The sequence below is a fragment of the Puma concolor genome, chromosome B4 (genome assembly GCF_028749965.1).
Source record: "Puma concolor isolate L17-30 chromosome B4, mPumCon1.1.hap2, whole genome shotgun sequence".
Classification (NCBI taxonomy): Eukaryota; Metazoa; Chordata; class Mammalia; order Carnivora; family Felidae; genus Puma; species Puma concolor.
Window position 1 is genome coordinate 47,841,063 of NC_141673.1, and position 17,260 is coordinate 47,858,322.

At 43.9% G+C, this 17,260-nt stretch overlaps 1 protein-coding gene across 3 annotated transcripts in view; it reads left to right on the top strand.

Moving 5' to 3' along the window:
• The window catches only part of LOC147579045 (uncharacterized), a 209,253-nt gene that overhangs the window by 184,095 nt on the left and 7,898 nt on the right, over window positions 1–17,260 (top strand). For 2 of the 3 annotated variants that reach the window (XR_015253491.1, XR_015253490.1), the window contains exons 3-5: window positions 7,503–7,629; window positions 10,188–10,247; window positions 11,898–12,131. The gene's annotated coding sequence lies outside the window, so the exon portion shown is untranslated. Of the gene's footprint in view, window positions 1–7,502; window positions 7,630–10,187; window positions 10,248–11,897; window positions 12,132–12,316; window positions 16,572–17,260 lie in introns of those variants that run through there. The other variant, XR_015253492.1, reaches the window with a different exon arrangement.

The window sequence follows — 17,260 nt, forward strand, 5'->3', positions numbered from 1 at the left end:
GACAATGGATAAGACAATATGGATATTGGGGACAATGGGTAAGAAAATAGTATATACCCAAGAACTTCTTGGCAATCAGAGCTAGCATAGGCCATCTGCAGACACCTAAGTGAAATCTCCCACATGATAACTGTGGCTTCCATAGGCAAATTAACCAGTAGACATTTATTATTTAGCCAGTAAGGTCTTTGGGAGTCAATGTGATTGCTTTTTGGTATGGTCGTGCCATTTCCTAGTTGAGACCCATTTCCCGTGACGCCCTATTGTCTCACATTTGACTGCTTTTCAAATATTCTCACGCTTGCACGTGTGAAGCCTGGCCTCTGGAACATTTGTGTGTTTTACTCCTTTTTCCAGTATCACATGTGGGAAGATCTGTCACACTTCCTTTTAGGGCTGCAATTCTATGAATCTGTTACCAAAGAGAGTTCGCAAACACCATTATATATCTGAGGGATGTAATTATTTATTGTGGGGTGTGATATTTTTATATTTCCGTCTTCGCTACTGGACTATGCACTTTATGTAAGGACGCATGCATTATTCATGGTAGTCTAACTCCTGAAACAAGCCTCAACTCTCACAGTGGCTTAAAATAATAAGGGTAGGTTTTTTCGCACTCATGTCTGGTCCAGTGGGAGTTAGTCAGGGCTGATTTACTCCCCACAGTCATTTAAGGTCTCAGGTTCTTCCATCCTGTGATCTCCTCATCCCCTCCGTCCTCCAAATCTTCTACTAGTTTATTAGCATTTGCCTGACAGACAAGGAAAAATAGAGCCCGTTGGGGGATTGTGAGAGAGGTTTTTAGGGGTCAGGCCCGGAAGTGACGTACATCACTTCCACCCACATTCTACTGGCTAACACCATCACCTGACTCTACTTAACTGCAGGGAAGGTTGCCAGGCCTTTTCCTGGTAGTGAAGTCCTTTCTGAAATTCAGATAGGCATGGGATTTAAATATTTAAATACAGGGAATGGTCAGCGAATGGTCTGTTTTTGAGCCTGTCATCTACATTTGAACTTAGCCTACCCTAAAGTTAAATCCCACCCTGCAACTTTACTAGCTGTATAATCAAGGCAACTTACTTATTTAATCTTCTCTTAGCCTGTTTGCATCTAGTTTTGTGCCTAGAAGAGAAAGAAATAAACTTAACTGGGATTGTTTTTTGTGGTTATGGTGAAGAGTGTGTGGTATTTTCTTTATGTATGTGATGACTGGCACCTCTGGAAGTATTCAAAACATATTTTCCAAATGAAGAAATAAGTGAAGTGGGTTCGCTAGGATGGGGTGGGTTCTGGGAGCAAAAGGAAAATTCTGATCTGGGTGGATTTAAAATGAGAGGAGGAGTGTTATTTAGAAAAAAAAAGAATTATTCCAGGAGACGACTGGAATTATTGATTTGTGTTTGTCCTCTGATCCAGTGACTAAGTGGGTAATGTCGTATTCAAACTCAACTTTCTCTACCCCCATTTATTTTTCTTCTTTTAGTGAATTGTTTCTTCCCTTATTAGACTCTTTTCTTCTTATATTTGTCCATTCTCCAAAGAATGTGCCAAAGGTTTTCCAAATTCTGATCCTGCTCTTTCCAGGGTGTCATCAGTTGCCTTAAAAACACTCTGCAAGACATTAGTGTCTCAGCAGAGCATAATAAACTTCAGCTTGGCTTTAGGACAAAAGCAGTGCCACACAATGACGCATCTTCCATAAAATAAGCTGTCCCCTAAACAGGGAGAATATAAATGCAGCACACATTATCGTAGTAGCAGATATTCATCTCCACCCACAAACTCAAATGTGCCAGAATTATACCATTGGCATTTTCTCATTTCCTTTAAATCAACTTCATTTTTTTTTTCTCGAAGCTCCCATCCCACCTGTCTGGGGCAGAATTTCATTTTAGACATTATTAGAGCCTGAATCTGTCCAGAATCTGGGTTGGAGCCCAGAACCAGGAGAAGGTCTTCTAATCTCTCGTTTGTCCCAGTTCATCCTGAGTTCCTGTGTTGCCCAAACCAAAGTCCAGATGTCCTTGACTTCCCTGACATGTATGCGCTCAGTGCCTCAGTGGTCCAGCATCCCAGACACTATGTGGCCATCCTGTGTGAGGCTTTTCCTACGTGGAGGTATTCAGGAAGTCAAGATTAGAAGTTAACGGTGGATAAGAATACAATCAATGATTATTAGTAAAGTTTGGTGTCACTCCCTTGATTACTGCTAAGGAACTGTCAGTTTTACACAGATTGCTTTGGCAACATCAGTGCAAATGTCAACATAGTGACAATCTAGGGGCAGACCTCAGTGATATTAATGTTGCTAAGGGATACTTTTAAGGAAACAAATTCCATGACACCTAAGAATCTAAGTTCACACCAATGATGAGGAGTCTGAAAATAAGCTATATGATGTTAAAGCAGAGAAACCCAAAGTTGATTAGGACGGGGTAAGCTCAAGCCCAACAAACAACAACAAACCTTAAGAACCTTTAACCCAACATCTAAACCTGGATTCAATTCTCCCACTTGCTTTTCTGCTCTATTTTTTATCCATGTGTCGTAAGAACTATAATTATGTAGTTATATCATATTATTGTCACCTAATCTAATTAGAGTGGTCAATCTAAACACGAAAGTAGCAGGAATAGACTCCTTAAGACATGACTTTCTTTGTGCACAAAACAAATATGGCCATTCCACAAAGAATTAAGGTTGAATTTCTTGAGGATGCTGTACTTTAATAGTTACCAAATATTGTGTAAAAGTCCCACTAAGAAATTAGATTTTACACCCTGGGTCGCTGGGAAATAGGAATAATAACAACAATACTTTCTGTGTGTAGCAAAGCAACTATATGTCAGCCAGTTAGATTATCATCCCAGCTCAGAATAATAGGGATAGAATAGCTTATTATTAATCCCATTATGCAGAAGGGAACACTGAGAAATTATGTGATTTGCCCATGGTCATATATTATTAGGTGGAAGAAATGGGACCATAACTCAGGCTATTGTCTAAAAAGCCTTTAATCCTTTCTGTTCTCTGTTTACGTACATTTTGATTCTGTTAAATTATATTGTTTTTATTTTCCCATTAGCTCAAGGACAACATCTTAGTAGAACATCTGGATTTAATATTCTTTCCACAAACTCTTCAGAGTCTATTCATTTGAATGAAGGGCTTTTGTCAACAGTTAACCCTTCAGACTGCCTGTCAGACAAACAAAAAAGCAAGACCGACTGTACAGATTTAAAATACATTTTATAGTAGTCAGGGAATTGAATTTACTTTCTAATTCTGTGGAATGAATTATTTATAGTCAAGATAGACTGCTAGATCAAACTTATCTGTCTTTAAGCACCAGACATTTCCAGAATCCAGAAGAAGGGGTCAGTCACTGAGATGGTTGGTTTATGTCGTAATCCTGACCAGGCATCGTTAGAATGGAGAAGATTTAGGAAGTCTGGGATTCCAACATATTTGCAGGACCAGGCAAAGACCTGGAGTCTGAGCATAGTAAGTAGGCCAAGGGAATATCATTCTTCTGATGAGAGGGAGGGCAGAGGACAACACAGGAATTCTAAGATAGGTCTACAATACGGGCCCTGCTCACAGGGGATGGGACAGCAAGATGTGTGGCACAATAGGAAAAGGGCTCAAGACAGAGATCTTGGCTTGAAGTTACATTCTATTATGCGACATAGCCAGTAGGTGTTTGAACCAAAATTACAATGTAGGCAATCCAGCTCCAGAGTCCCGAGGCACTTAAGGTGTCTTTGGTAAGGACATTTAGAGAAGCACCGATTGAGTCCTACAGGGGAACAGAAGGAGGGAGAGAGGCAGACAGATACCACTCTGACCAAAGGGAATAAGGAAAGCTTCAGAGAATAAGGAAGGCTTCACAGAGAGGTGCATTTGAACAGGCTTTGATATTGGGGAAAATTCTGATAGCCAGGAAATAGAATGTGAGTGATGGAAAAACCCACCTAAGATGGCTTAGGCAGAACAAAAGTGTTCTGACGTACGTGTCTGAAAAATCTAGTCATAGTTCTGGCTTTCAGCTCAGCTTGATCGGGGCTCCTGTTGGCATTGTAGGGGAGGAAAAGAAAATTTTTCTCTGTACTTTCCTACCTCCTATGTTCTCTGGCTGGAGCCCTACAAATTAGGCTGACAAAAAGCAGATTAACAAGAAAAAAAACAAAAACAAAAACCAATTAACATGTGCAGCATGCATGTACATAGGAGAAACTCCGTGACAAGTAACTCAAAGTGGTGGTTAGAACTTGGGGCTTATATAGCATCTTAACAAAGAAGAATAAATGTGTACAGAAGTGATAAGAGAAAGGAAAGGGTTTTAGGCTTCGAGGGCAGCCAACGGTGGGAAGGTAAATCTATGGGGGAAATTAACAGAGGAAGATTTGTTCGTGCTGGTTCATCTTGGTGCCAACTTCCCATCTACCTCATTGCCATAAAACTTCCCCAGGAGAGGACAGTCCTCATTTCTCAGAAGTTTCTGCTTTTAGTCCGATGATGGGCCTTCCAAGAAGGCTTCTTTCTGCATCTGTTGATTCTCATTTTCCTCCAACTCAAAATGATCCCTTTACCAAAGTGACGTATTTCGGGATGGAGTGTTTGGATTTCCTGCGGCACCTTCAGGACCTGGTTTCTCTAAGCTCTGTCTCCAGGACTGTATTTGTAACTACTGGCCCGGACTTTCTTCTGTGTGAAGGAGCTTACGTTTGATCCTGAGCAGAGACGTTTTTGTGTGGAGATAATACATCAGTTGCCTGTATGTTGGCATGTCTATATTTAGGCGTCTGAATTTCCCTCATACTGGCTCTAGCATCATGCCACTTTAGCCTATACGACTGTGTGGGTACATGGGGACTGAATCTGTATGACCAGGAATCAGTCTACAAATGGCTCACCAATGGAGAATGACTTCAGAATTCCTATCCCCCAAGAGGAAGCATATTTACAGCCATTCAGTGGGAAACCAAAGGACATGTGGCTGAATTGTGGAGGTCTTCGAGTAGGAAGGCAGACCAAGTAATCAACACTTGGGATAAATTTGCAGTTAAAGCAAAAGAGCCAATTGTTTGAGATTTGAGTTTCAGGGGTTGAAGTTAAGCTTTGTGAATTTAGATTTGTTGAGTTAAAACCAAACAAAATAAAACAAAACAACCTGTTTTGTATGGCCAGATTCTACAACTAGTTTCTCTGTGCTCATTTTGCACACAATGATTACCTAATAAAAGCCGATTAGTCCACCCTAAAGAGTCTTGATGGCCCTAATTGTTCTCCAGCAGCAGAGCAGTTTCTGTCTCATTTACAGAGAGGAGCACCAATCTACCAAAATGTTCTCATTCCACAAACAAGGAGCCACTTAAATGCCCAAGGACTCTACCAAGTGCCAATGCAAACCAAGGAGGAAGAAATGACTGGTCACTATGGAACCACAGTGACGAGTGACTTGGAGGCTTCCTTCAGAATCTCAGCACTTGCTTCCCTTCTTCCTATAATAGAAGTCTGTCATCTGACACTCGATGATGAACTCCTTTTAACAATAACCAGAGTCCAGTGCCCAGCTCCTGAGCAGTTTTCTCCCTCATCTAATGGTTAGAATTGGAATTTATTTGTCATCCTGGCTGTTTCAGGATCTCTGCCACTGCTGTGTCCACAGAGTTCCAGGGAGGTTGATGGCTGAGGGGGCTGATTCGAGACTCGTGAAACCCGGATTTCCAGAACTGATTCCCAGTTCGACCACTTACCGTCTCTGTAAACGTGGCAAGTACTGTACTTCTCCAAACCTCAGTTTACCCAAATATAAAATGGACATCACCAGAGTACCCAATTTATGGAGTATCGTGTGAGAGTTATTAAATACTACGATGTGGATAATAATATGCCACCCAAAATACGGCATTTTGGCAGAAGGGTTATTTTGAACTAAAGGAAGTGAGAAACCATAGACGCAGAACAAAGCTTTCTACCTTCGCCCTGCCTTGCCTCAAAGCACAGCGTGAATTTCCCTTTGCGCTGGCCTCCCCCCTGCTCCTCGCTCTAATACCAGGAAGGGCAGAATGACAATCATCGGAGACAACTCAAGACTCTTATCAGCCTAGAGATGGCACTGAGAGGAATCTGCATTTTAAACCTGCCTCAAATGAACAACCCTTATCTTCCCTTAGTTTCCCACATATATTTAACTTCCCACAAGCTCAGAAGCTCAGATTCTTTTTCTTTTGTCGCATCCCGTCTCCACATTTATCACTCATCGTTAAAATAGTACGTAAGCCTTCCGGCCTTTTTGGACTTTTCACTTCATTCCTGTCAGACTTGCCATAGTCATATGAAATAAACCTTTTTCTCCTGCCAATCTGCCTCTTATCGCTCTATTTTTCAGGGCCTCTGCCCCTCAACTTAAGAGGGTAAATGAAAAACTGTTTTATTTTCTGGCCCCAACAAATATCACAGATTCAAAAGCCTTGCTTATATCCTAGCACACCACACGCCCAACTAATGCTGGTGTTTTCTTCAGGCTCAAGAAATGCAAAACAGGGGCGCCTGGGTGGCTCAGTCGGTTAAGTGTCCGACTTCGGCTCAGGTCATGATCTCACGGTCCGTGAGTTTGAGCCCCGCGTCGGGCTCTGTGCTGACAGCTCAGAGCCTGGAGCCTGTTTCCGATTCTGTGTCTCCCTCTCTCTCTGACCCTTTCCTGTTCACACTCTGTCTCTCTCTGTCTCAAAAATAAATAAACGTTAAAAAAAAATTAAAAAAAAAAAAGAAGAAATGCAAAACATTGGACGTTACAAACATTCTCGATTCATTTCTGGCAAACTCCGCTTCTTCCTAAAGGTGGTTCCCAGTGAGCCTCAACAGCCTCTGAAGCCACTTATTATTATCCTTTTCACAACGTTATTCATATTTAACACTTACTGGGAGCTCACTGTGTGCCAAGCCACCAATGCGAGCTAAGCACTATTACTATCCCTGTTTTCCAGATGCGGAATCCAAGGCTCCAGGATGCAAAATAATGGTTACATGGCCTGAGTGGCTGATTATTGTGTGACGCTACCTCCCTCAGGATGAGGTTGAGGATGGAGAGTAGAAGAAAGGAGGTGAAAGATAAGGATCCTTAGAAATGATCTCTTGCTAAACAGTGCCTTGCATGTGGCCGATACTTAGATACTTGCTGAATGAATGGATGATTGACCAGATATAAAATTGAGTGAGCAGCCAAACAGACCAGTCCTCCTAACCACAGCTCTTCAGCCGTTTCGATATTAGCAGAAAGGGCCAACTCCTCCACCCACCCAGAACTTTATAAATATTGATTTCCCATCCATTTACCTTTAAGGCATCTTCTCTCGGGTAATCACATCACATTGCTCTGTCTGTCACATTGTGTTTTACATTTTTCTCTTCTCTTCCTCCTCCCCCTGTATAATCTAGAGGACAGACCAGCTGGCTACGTAGATTAAAATCCTTTTCTGCCCCTCTCTTAGCGCAGCTCTGTGGCTTGGTTCTATTAGCCAGACCGAATGGACTGTTTTTGAAACAGCAGTGAAATCTCTTGGAACAAAATGAGATCGCTCCTGCAACCATTCTGCCCCAAAGCACATTTATAAGCAAGTAAGTTCCATGTCGTTCCTTTCACCTTCTCTTTCCCATCAGCCAGGCACAGAGCTCTGGAAGATTAGATTATTTTAAAACTATTTGAATAACATTAGCTATCACTGTGTGCTAATTTCTCTGGGCCAAACGGTTCAGGTTCAGTCAGATTAAGGGCTTCCATTAGCAGTTAAGTCTTCTCTGTCCTTGACCCTGTAATTAAGACAGATGAGACTGTGACCCCTGACTGCATTTCTACATAGTTCAGAATCCAGTCCAATTGCCTGAGGAACCTCTATAAATATTCATAGAAAACCCCAAAGTTTCTTCCAGGTCTTTAGAGAGCAATTTCAAACAAGATATGGCTTTGCTTATGGTCCACAGGCCTGAGTCAGATTCCCCTTCGGCCACAACTTGGCAAATTACATTCTAGTAGGAAGCATTGCAGGTTCAGTGAGCTGAGATAGATCATCCAACAAGGTAATACATTCACTCCTGAATGTCCTCAGAGTGGGGAAAGGATGGCCACGTAGGCAGTATCATCCTTAGAACTGGGCAACGAGGTTCCCCAGGCCCTTCCTTTTGCAAAACCCTTTCCACATAGTGAGGAGACCCTAAAGTCAAGGAGACAGGTCCTCTCTGAAGTCAACCTGCCACACGTAGACCATGCTCATCAAATGGCCTGTAGCAAGCAGCAGATCTTGCTTGGGCTTCTGTCTTGGGTCTGTCCTCCCAAAGGTAGCCATTACTCTATGCACACCCCTGGGCCCTTGAGATGACCAAAGAGTGGCGATTGGGCAGGCAGGGACTGGGGCAGACCTTGGACTTGGTGACTGGGGTGTCCTCATGGATGCTCACGTGGCCCCTAATGTGAAGAATAAAGCCATCGATGGGAAGAAAAGGGGAATAAGACATAAGCTTGAGTCCTCCATTTGTACTTCTGTCCTGGGCTCTGCAAATGGCAGGAGTAGGCCTGTAGGCAGAAAGGGAGTGAATGGATCCCCTCAAATGTATGTGCAGGTTAATTAATTTGATTTTGTTAGAGCACCATAACATAGCAGCTCTTTGGTTGTCAGCCTCATGTAAACCCACCTCTCAAGCAAGTGGCATATAAACCAAAGGCCAGGGACGCTTGGGTGGCTCACTTGGTTAAACATCTGACTTCGGCTCAGGTTTGTGAGTTTGAGCCCCACATTGGGCTCTGTGCTGACAGCTCAGAGCCTGGAGCCAGCTTTGGATTCTGTGTGTCCCTCTCTCTGTTACTCCCCTACGCATGCGCGTGTGCTCTCTCTCAAAAATAAATAAACGTTAAAAAACAAAACAAAAAAACCCAAAGGCCAGTTCATTCACAATGAAAACCAAAGCGTCCAGGCAGACTGGGATGTTTATGTCAGTTGATCAAATATTTGCTCCCTATAGGAAACTCTATATGGAAAACCAGATTATAGTCAGCCATGTTCTTGGCAAATGTGGAGTCAGAGGACGGGGAGTTAAGAGCAAGGCCTGTGCTTCAGATTGAAGCTTTGCTTTCCCTGCTTGGAATTCATGGCTTTTAAAATGAAAGTTTCAGAGGATCCTGGGTGGCTCAGTGGGTTAAGGGTCGACTCTTGATTTTAGCTCAGGTCATGATCTTACAGTTCATGGGATCAGCCCTGCATCTAAGCCCTTCTGTACTGACAGTGAGGAGCCTGCATGGGATTCTCTCTCCCTCTCTCTCTCTGCCTTCCTCCTCCTCCTCTTCTTCCTCCTCCTCCTCCTCCTCTCTTTCTCTCTCTCTCTTCTCCCTCTCTCAAAAATAAAGAAATAAATGAAAAAAATAAAATAAAATGAAAGTTTCAGAAAGAAAGTCTCAATTCATGTTGTATTGGACTAAATACCAGTGACAAGCCTGGAAGAAAGTTTAGGAGTCTCCACTGGTCATGAGACGACTGACCACTTTATAAATCTTTTCAGTTAGTCCCATCTCTAGCAGGGACATTAACAGGGAAACTGAAACAGAGAAATTCTCAGTTTTTATTAAAATTACTAACCAGCATTTTGCTTTCATGCCCTTGGCTTACCATCTGCAGTAACTTGCACTGGTTATTATAAATATGTTTTTCTATATCTTGGATTTCAAAGCGAGAGTGCAACAGGAATGCTTTTCGAGCTTTCCATCATCCCTTCCCTGCCAGTTCGTCCATTCATTATTACCTTTCCTATTTTTTTCCATCATGAATACACTTTAATCCCCATCACCCATTTCACCCATCTCCCCACCCACCTCTCCTCTGATAACCATCAGTTTGTTCTCTATAAGTCAGAGTCTGTTTCTTAGTCTCTTTCTCTTTTCCTGGGGAAAAAAGTCTTTAAAAGAATCAGGGAGGATTAAATGGAAATCCAGTGAAGATCAGTGTGTGTGTGTGTGTGTGTGTGTGTGTGTGAGTCTGTGCGTGCTTGTTACTTCTGGGGATGTGTGTAATTGCGTGCATGCCTGTGTGTGGTTGCACAGGCTTCGATCCCTTTATGCTTGGTACTCCGGGGGATCTGTTCAGAGGCTGGAATGCAACCACAGGCAGATGCTTGTCTTTTCTCAACAGTGGCAAGGAAAGGAGAAGGAGGAAGACACAGCCATAAGGGGCTTGCTGGTAAAACACGGGGTGAGTGATTTCCAGGTTTCATGAGCCAATTAATACATTTCCGAATGAAATAGACTTTTAGGCTGTCCAGATGTACATGTCATATTTATGAAGAGAATGGAAAACCCTCACAGTGATTCTAAAGCTATCTATCCCCTGACTTGGTATCGACATCCATGTTGTAGTAAGATTTTATAGCAGGCAGCATCTAAAGATCTCAGAAAATCCTTTCTAGATGATGCCATCCTCATGGTTGCCTCTCACCTTTACTTATGCTGTTCTCTCTCCTTGCCATCTCTAAGTCTTACTTACGAAGCTTAGGTCATGGTGGGGTCTCGTGTTTTGCTGTTCAACGAGGTTAGGCAGGAGCCGGAGGGAATCAATCCAGATAAATATGCTGTCTGAAGATGTGCTGTTAGCGGAGACATCTGTCGACCACAAGTCTGGCAAATTCTGGTCACTGGCCTGACGAAGGAAATGTGTACCTGGTGGAAAATGTCCCCACTGCTGTAGGAAACAACAACAATACAACTTAGAGAAAGTGCAATCATTCTTCTAAGCTCGGCAATGATGACGTTGCATTCAGAATAATGAAAACAGAACATAAACTTACAGAATTTTGGTATAAACATCTTGCAGGATGAAATGGAAGGCAGTTGAGCTAAATCTTCATCTACTGTAATGTCTAAAATTGGTGGACAACAACAGCATAAGCATATTCTTTAGACGCATGGGCCTCGTTCAAGAACAAAGAGCTTAAAAGAGCAGAAAATAGTTGCCACTGGACAGTGAAATGGGTGTGTAGGAGAGAACCATGGCCTCAGCGATGAGCTTACTAGTCCCATTCAACTTCTGAAGTCACTTGCACATGTTGCTCTGAGAAAACCACATTTAGAAACATTGAATTTTGAGGGCGCCTGGGTGGCTCAGTCACCTAAGCATCTGACTTCGGCTCAGGTCATGGTCTCATGGTTCGTGAGTTCGAGCCCTGCATTGGGCTCTGTGTTATCAGCCTAGGATCCCCTCTCTCCCTCCCTCTCTCTCTCTGCCCTTCTCCCACTGGCTCACACGCTCTCCTCTCTCTCAGATATAAACTTAAAAAAATTTGAATTTTGTCCAATTCCATAACTCAGTGCATTGGGAGGTCAGTATCACTAATTCCTCCTTCCCTGTATAAAGACAAAAGATCACAGTTTTTCCCATCTTGCACATTCCTCAATTTGGAGCCCTTTATCCTGTGCAATCCAAAAACACTGTAACTGGGGCAGTGAACTCCCCTGGGCTAGATTGTCTATGAAGGTCTATTTTCAACATGTCTGGGTTTTCTGCATGCACAGGCTTCACATACAGGAGCTATTGTTGAAGGAAGAATTATTTGATAACATTGAAATAATTTGCAGTGAGACAAATATTTGAAATAAGAGGCTTAATTTTTAAGGGAATGTGCCCCCTAGATTGCTGCCAACGAGCATAAATTTGCATTCGGCACGAAGAGGAAAACAAAGTAGTGAAATGTTAAGCAACCCTTGGTTTGTAAAGATGGGGACTAGTCCCTTGGGAGTTTATACAATTCCTCTCTTGAGGTCATTTACACTTTTTCATTGTTTATTTGCACATACCTGGCTTCACTCAAGTAATAAAAGATTTTTATTTCTTCTGCTTATCCCTTAGTTATACGCCAGGTGCCTTGCCTGAAACTTGAAGACTGGGACGAGATTGCTCCAAACAAAAGTAGCGAAGTTCAGAGCCAGAGAATTCTCTGGACACAAAGGCTTTGCAATAGAGAACTGTATAAAGCAGCCAGCAGGTCAGCTGCAAACCAATGCCCCTGCCCCGCAGCCCAGGGTAACTAGATTCCTTACCGTCCTTGGGGACAGAGATGCCCATAGCACTAACTTCAGCCAGGTAAGCGATGCTGATTCTAAACCCAACAGTCTCTGGGTGGGGTTGGAAACGTGTGCGTGAGAAGAGCAACCCCACGCCTGAGGCTGTGAGAGCACTCTTGACCTACACGCCAGGCACCCCATCAGCCGGTTCTGCGGCCCCCACGGCTCAGCTCCGGGCTTCATGCCTTTCCGTCCACACTGCAGGGCCCTCCATGCCAAGAAGACAAATGGAGGAAGAAACTGACCCCAGGTTACTCATTTGGTGATGCTTGCCACCCAAGGAACGTGTGGAATATCAAAACCCGTTAAAAAGCCAGAGTGGCAGTGAGTGTGGTGATCATTTGCTCACACTCTCCAAAATAGAACAGAAATCGGCGGGTCTGTGTTTGGTTAGCAGCTCTCCGACTTCCCATTTTATAACAGAAGTCTAGCCATCAACCAGTAAATGTCTGCTGCATAGCAAAAGCCTCATGATTGTTTCCTAATGAATGTTGAAATAGCTTGAGCTTTTCGGACCTCTGTGGCTCTTAAAATTAAGGAGGTTGGTATGACTGGTAATAATGATGCTCATTAATATTTATTGAGTACTTAGTATGTGCTGGGCATAGTTGTGAATTAAATATTTTAATTGTCACAAAAACCGTATTATCTTCTTTTAAGCTACAAGGAAATCAAAGTGCAGAGAAGTTAAATGACTGAGCAAAAGTTACTCATTTGGTAAGAGGCAGAACCAGGATTCAAAACTCCTAGGACACCTGAGTGGTTCAGTCAGTTACGTGTCTGACTCTTGATTTCAGCTCAGGCCATGATCTCACACTTCATGAGTTTGAGCTCCACATCGGGCTCTGAGCTGACAGTGAGGAGCCTGCTTTGGAATCTCTCTCTCCCCCTCTCTCTCTGGCCCTCCCCTACTCGCTCGCACTCTCCCTCTCTCTCCCCCAAAATAAATAAATAAACTTTTAAACCAACTCCCAAGCCCCTCTGTTTACCCATTATGCTTTTGTCAACTTCTAGCATATGCTATTATTCTTACTCTGTTGTTATTATCAATAGGAAGATGTCTAATCTCTCATTGCAATTCTCCATATACTGCCTGTTTTACTTACCATAGATCAGTCCTCTATGTATCCATCGATACTTGAGCCTCCAAACATCACTGAAAAGCCTATATTTATGACTCAGATATGAGAAACCAGGAATTTTATACCTGCCCGTGGATAAAGTATGAAGTAGGGAGGGATAGCATGCAGGATGACAGAGTCACCAACCAAAACATGCTAACAAGCAAAGAGCAGCTTTTTTTTTTTTTTTTTTTTCAGTTTCTTTAGAGAGAGAGAGAGGGAGAAAGCATGAGTCAGGGAGGGACAGAGAGAGAGAGAGAGAGAGAGAGAGACTCCCAAGCAGGCTCCGCACTGTCGGGGCAGAGCCCCTCAAACCCACAAACGGTGAGATCGTGACCTGAACCGAAGTCAGACACGTAACGGACTGAACCACCCAGGCACCCCAGGAGCAGATTTAACAATTCAAGGACTAGGAACACACGGCAGCGTGCTGCAGAACCAGCTCTCTGAAATCAAAAGCCTTGATGCATAGTGACCCGGGTGACGTCATGGGTGGAGGGTCACAGTCACGGGGGAGGAAGCACTGGATTTTTGGATTTAGATGACTGCGTATAGGTCCTACTGATTGCATACCCTAAGCAATCCTGTTTTCCTCACTGAAGCTGCTTCCACTTCTGTAAAATGGGGATGTGTCCAGTACCTTACAGGCCTGTCCTAAGGATTGAATGGGATGACATAGGAAAACCCTTGGCAAATTAAAGATTTGCCACTCAGAGTGGGTCCCCAGACCAGCAGCATCAACATCGTGCAGGACTTAGTAGACAGGCAAGTTCTCAGGCCCCACCCCAGACCTACTGAATCAGAACAAGAATTTCAAGAGGATCCCTTCGTCATATGCACATTAAAGTTTGAGAAGTCCTGCTCTGGGGCACTAAACAAATGCAGCCAGTTATTCGAGCTCTGTTTTCCTTTCATATACTGCCAGTGAAAGACAACATGGCCAACTTTAAAGGACGGGGCCTTCTTAAAGGTTCCCATGTGCTCTTCCCGGATCCCACTGAATTCAGCAGGTATGACCGAGCAGGTTACTCCTGGCGAGCATTTCCCTTTGCTCAGGATAGGCCCACTTGAGAGAGAGAGAGAGAGAGAGAGAGAGAGAGAGATTGCCTTAATAATCCTGGGCGATTTTTGAGGTGATGGAGCCAATAAAATGCAAATCCACGTGTACAAAATCATCTTGGCCTTGGGAAAGTTGGTTAAATACGAGACTGAATGTAAGTTGCAGCCGAAGTGGAGTTGAAGTGGGTTTTAATCTTTCCTGTTCAGGGTCCTTGGGAGCAACAGCTAAGGGAAGCAACTCAGAGTGGGAGGGTGCTTTCGAAAGCATTTGTGTTTTGTTAGACCCCTGTTGTGTATGAGAGACACATAAAAGGTGCTTCATCAACACCTGGTAGACTCGGTTGAATACTCTTATCAGCTTCCTGTGAAAAGATCCTAAATATAATTGTGAGCCTGTGCGGACATGGGGGTGTTAGATAGATAGAATATAAGGACCCCTGATGTTTGGCCAGTAATGGAGTTTAGGATACACTACCCTCAAATATGGCATCTTGAATATTTTTTTTCCTTTTTTTTTACTGAGGTATAGTTAACATATGACAGTATATTAGTATCGGGCATACAACATAATGACCCAATATTTGTATATATTGCGATATGATCCCCACAATAAACCTAGTTAACATCTGTCATCACATACAGTTACAGGATTTTTTTTTCTTGTGATGAGAACTTTTAAGATCTACTCTCTTAACAACTTCCAAATATACAACACAGTATTATTGACTACAGTCACCGTGCATCCCCGTGACTTACTTATTTCATAACTGGAAGTTTGTGCCTTTTGACTCCCTTCACCCATTTTGCCCACCCTCAACCCCCAGCCTCTGGAAACCACCGTTTCTATGCAGTAGAGGAAACAGCCACCTCTCATGGTCTTGAAAGAGTGGCCTCGAGTAGGAGATAAGCCTTGTCATTCGACCCTGACCTATCTTCCTAGCTATTAGCTGTCTCTCAAACTTCTGTGATTGTCCAAGCAGCCTATTTTATTTTTAATAGCTCCCAGTAGTTGAGGATGTGCCAGGACCCGTCAGTGTCCCAAGGGGAGAATCTCAATCAGCACTTAGATTCAGGCTGATTGGAAGTTGGACCCCCAGGCTTCTGAAGAAGGCAAATATATACATTCCACAAACATAAGCCTAGCTGGCCCCCAGAGCCAGGTGATCTGGTGGTGTCCAGTGTCCCCTTGCCAGCAGTCACAAAAACCGAGACTCCAGACAAGCATACAAGCTCATTTCTGAGCTATCAGTGGGCTGTAGAGGGAGAGTGCAAAGATGGCGTCCCTCTGGCTACTCTCCCTGAGAGCACTTCTGTAGCCTCTAAATGTGTGCCAAACCTGAAGCCTCCCCCTAAAACTGAAGCTCCAGGACTAGCAATTAGGTCTCTTTCACAGAAGGGCTGGGGTTGTGTTTCAATCTGCTGTCTGGATAGTGCTCTGGGGGTGGTGGCCTGCCAAGAACGGTCTCTCCCATTGTTACAGGCCTGTCGGACCCAGGAACACATCCCCCCCGGCCACCAGAGCCAGGCCATCAAGGGGCATCTCTTAGGCAGCAGCCACAAAAACCAGGGCACCAGGGAAGGGTATAAACTCTTTTCTGTAAGATAGAGGGGAGCCAGGGCAAGGCGGAGGGAGAATGCAAAGATTCTGTTCACCAAGAGCCCCTCTGAGACATTTCCGTGTGCCAAACCAGAAGCCTGCCCCTCAGTCCAAAGTTCCTGGAAAAGCAAATATGCCTCATTCTCAGGAAGACTGGGGTGTGTTTCAGTCTGCTGTCTGCGGAGTGCCCTAGGAGTAGTGGCCTGCCAAGAACTGTCTCCCCCATTGTTACATCTTATGGGACCCAGGATCACACACACCCCCAACCCCTGCACGGCTTCCAGATCTAGGCAGTCACGGGACATCTCCTAGGTGGCAGCGATGAAACCCAGGTCACCAGATGTAAAAACCAAGGCACCAGACGCTCCCCTTTTTCCCTCTGTGAGATACTGGCCCTTGAGAGTGACAGGCAGAGAGCATAAAGATGGCAACTACTGGCTGGAGTGAGACAGAGAGGAAGTTCAAAGATAGGACTCACGGAAAATAAGTTTGAAAAAAGAAAAAGAAAGAAAAAAAGAGGAGGAGGAAGGAGGGAAGTTAAGAGAGAGACAGTGATTGCCGGCTTTAGCAAGGAAGAGGGAGCGCATGGAAGATGGCCCCTGCCAGCTGGAATATAGAGCCCATACCCAAGGGAAAGGAAAAAAAAAAAAAAAAAAAAGATGGTGCCTGTTGGCCTTAGCAAGGCCGAGGGAAAGCACCAAGATGGCATCCAACAACTTCTTTCCCTGGAGGGTATTCTTGCAGGCTCCTGCCACCTTAGACCAACACTTTAAAATTAAGAAATGAGTTTCGCATAATGTTTGGGCACTTTTCAGAGGGCTGCTTCTGCACTGGCCCAGGATCGGGTGAGTCAACACACGATCCCTTTAAGAGACTCGGTTTGCCATAGCCCTGCAGGTCTGGTGGATAAGCACCCTGTTGGTCTTCAATGCCAGATATTTTGGGGGCTTGTCTCTCAGATGCTGATTTTAAAAGTTGGGGTGCCAAATGTAGGGTATGAACCCTTCTCCCCAGGTTTTGAGTTCCCAACCAATTGTGGGTTGCCATCTTGAACCGGAACCCCCTATTGAATACTTTAAGCTGAAGGAGTTGGAGAAACAGCAAAATGGGCCCCTTCGTATAGCTCTTCTCTTCAGAAACAGATTATAAAATCCCCAATTAAGAGATCTTCTCCCTGTATCCGGAGGAAAGGAGTGTTCTTATCTCTGAAGACAAAGGTGACACCACCAACAAAAATCTGAACGGGCCTCACTAAATTTCCCCCAGTTTACTACACTTACCTCATACTTTTTGGCCTATCGTGTTTCTACACGACTGTCCACTTTTCAGCAAATATAGCATAAAAATACTCAGGCTTATCTGTTTCTTTAG